Below are 3,817 nucleotides of genomic sequence, written 5' to 3' on the forward strand. Positions count from 1 at the left end.
TTTCTCCCACGTCATTAATACGTATATATTTCGTATTAGTGAAGCCACACATGGAGAAGAAAATAGTAGTAGCCTTTTGTGTTCACACTTCACACCAAAAAATCAATTTTTAGATCTTGCTGGGGGAGTTCCCCTTTATGTTTATTATCCTTATGTTTTGGTTAAGAAAAGTCTAATCAGATTAGACAATTTTCTAGTGCGCATTAAAAAAATTAGAAAAAGTACATTATTCTTCCTTACAAATTGACCATCTCTCTAAACCTATAGATGACATTATCTTTTCTCAAACTATAAACAAAATGACTTGAAATTTGTATAGATATGATAAATAAGTGGATACCTAATTTCATTAATGGAATACTCTCTCTCTCTCTCTCTCTCTCTCTCTCTCTCTATATATATATATATATATATATATAAAGTATAACTAAATTATGGACAATTCTCCCTTAAGGTTACAGAGGAAATGACAATTCTCCGATTGAGATTTATATAAATGAGTAGGAATTTCTTAAAGGAATATTTTGTTTTAAAAAAGAAAAAACAAGAAGTGAAATAGTATGTGTGAGGCCAGAGAATTTGTGGTCCCGGTTCACTTCCCGTTAGGGCCCAAGGCCTGCGCCGAGGAGAGTAGTTGCTGAGGACAAGTAGCGAAAGTCCCAATGGCCTAGGGAGGCAGCCGAGGATGACCCTGTCTTCAGTATCCCGAGGACTAAAAGAGAATAACGACATGTCATCAAAGGCAGCCTCCAAAGCGCTCCCAGAAGAAAAGGCGAGTGGAATGGGACTCGCACGGGGGTGCAGTGTGGGAATGGATCAAGGAAAAGATGTCACCTCCGCATTGAATGCGCCAACAAACGTTCTAGCCACATTGATGGGAAAAGACCTCTGAACAGTGTGGTTTTGGTTATTGCAACTAACAGAAAGTAGAGAGAGGCGGCTGATGGGACAGATACTCGAGTAGTTACCTGCCTGATCGACAGATGGAAGGTCAGGATCAACTAGGAATGGCTATATAATGTAAAGGTTCATGCGCCAAAGAAGGAGGAGGGGGGGCAACAAAAAAGAGTGAAACTGAGTTCACCTCCATGCGTCCACCATGAAAACCATGACTAACCACCGTTCGGTGACCAAGGCCTAGCCTTTCAGCCCACTCTCTACAAATTTATTATTTGGATCTTTAACGTTCGAACCCAACACACCAACTTGGGGTCATTACAAATTGAGTCCTTACAGTATGGATTAATTTGTTACATTTATACAAACTTTAAAAGCAGTTTGTCTATAATTTAAGAGGAATGTCATTTTGTAAAATCTTTAAAATAAAAATAGAGAGAGAGAGAGGGGTGTAATTCATCCAAACAAAATAATGGGTTTGGAACTAAAAACTTATGTTTTGGACCTTTTAATTAAAATTGAATTATTGTCGTGCATGTTTCATATCAATATTATGTATTGATTATATATCTCAATACTATGTATCATGTGTATAATATTGAAACTTATCTTTTGGTTAAGAAAATTTCAATTAGATGCGACAATATTCTAGACTTCTAGTCGACATGAGAGAGAGAGAAGCTTCGCATAGTGCATTGGTTGTGTCTCTACGATCTTTAGTGTTAGGGAGATAATCAACTGGACAATCTTCATTAAATATCTCAATACATGTGTTCATATTTTTTTTTTCTAGAAAAACATGCGTTCATACCCTTTTTTTTTTTTTTTTTTTGAGATTCACATGCGTTCATACTTCATACATCGTTCTTTAAAGCAAAATATCAATTGATACTCTGTGTCATCTTCTTTCATATGACATATATAAGTTGTGTCTTAGAAGTGATTGGGAGAAGTTGATGTCATTTAATTTCCTTATGTCACTTATAATAAAAGTGTACTCATTGGACTAGAAATACACCATTATTAAGTTAATTTTACTCTAGGTAAACTCTATCAATGGTCCAATGATTTTGAATTTTACATCTATTATAAATAAATAAAAAACCTTTTATGACGTTAATTTAATTAAAATTATGAAAATAAAGCAAGACTAAGAATGTGTTTGTTACATTGGCTGATAATTACGTTAGTAATAATAATTCATATTACTAAAAATAAAATATGACATAATGGATAACTATTCCTATTAATACTTTTGGATGTGAATTAGGAATAAAACCATATGTCTATAGTTTTGGAAAAATAATAATTTATAATATATTATTATGCACAAATTACAGAAGTGACATTTACTATCATTGCTATTTTCCTTCTTCTGAGTCTGACTAGCTGGGTTAGGCTCATTAATTTGCCTTGGGTGCTCAATGTTCATTTAACTACATATCCAGCTGGGTTAGGCTCATTAACCAATAGTTAATGATATGTAGTTAAATCCTTATTAAACCTCTAACATCACATGTATGTTATCATATGGGACACTATATGTTATCATATGGGACACTAAACGAAGCTTAATAATTAAGTTAGTCTTACAATTTTAAGGAATAGCTATTACATTTAGAGATAAATAGACCACCGCATAACCTTGGTGTAGTGGTTATTCCACAAGTATAAATGCTTGTGAGGTGTGAAGTGCAAGGACCGAGGTTCAAGTCTCCAGAGGAAGCTTCACACATATATATACTTAGATTATTCTAGAGTAGAATTCTATCTTGTATAAAAAAAAAAAAAGAGAAAAAAGAAAAGAAAAGAAGAAGAGATAAATAGTTATTTAGGAACTATTACATCTCTTTTTTAGAGAGGAATAGATATTTCATGTGATAAATATCTAACCAAACAATTAAATAGTTATTCCAAATGAATAGCATTTTATTACATGATCTATTATAGCATACCAAACATATATGCCCAAAATAAAAGACAACTATATATACAAATTCAAATAAGGAATTGAGATTAAATAGTGGCTTTTGGGTGTACACCACATATGACATGGTTTTTTCTCTTCATTAATATATATTTTTTATTTGCTCATATATGACATGTTATGTACTTATATTATGTAATGGTGATATTAAGCATGTCATTATTTTTTCTTTACTCATAATACCATGCGATGTAAACATAGGTATAGACATTTTTTAATATAGTATAAAGTTTCAGCTGTTAGTTTGTAACTCCAAAATGGTAAGCTGAAATAGGTTGTTACTAAAATATTTCGATTCAATTGACAAATTGAAACATGGCTTAAATGAGTATTCAAAACATTAACAGTCAATAGTGTAGGTCATAGACTTGAAGATCACTCTCTTAATTTGAACTTTTTTTTTTCTTTCAATAAATTGCTTCAACATTAATATCAGAATATATGTTCTTATTTTTTTGCATTGTTTTCATTTAATATTCACAATATGAAGTAGGATGGTAAGTTAGTCAAATCCTACCCTGCAAGAACATTGTTATTTCTTCACTTGATATTATTATATTAGTACTAGAAATTGAGTTCAATTCGGTGAAGTTCTTGTAGGGTCATAGACCTCGTGATCAGCTTATCCACCAAATTTTATTTTTTATCTCACTTAGAAGACTAAAGGAAAGACAAGCAAACCTATGGAGGCATTGCGAAGAGGCAACATCCAATAATGGGTAGTCAACTAAAGAAAATTGACAAAAGGTCATCGTTAAGGACCTTAAATATTAATATAAGTGTATATACATACTAGCACTAGCATGCGGTCCTTCACATCACGAGAGAAGAATTCTCGTAAGCGTACATGTGGAAAGGAATTATAAATTAAAATTATTTTACTATTCAGTTTATTTTTGCTATTATTTATGGGTCTTATTGCACTTTTTGGCA

Source organism: Quercus robur, chromosome 12 (assembly GCF_932294415.1).
Source record: "Quercus robur chromosome 12, dhQueRobu3.1, whole genome shotgun sequence".
Classification (NCBI taxonomy): Eukaryota; Viridiplantae; Streptophyta; class Magnoliopsida; order Fagales; family Fagaceae; genus Quercus; species Quercus robur.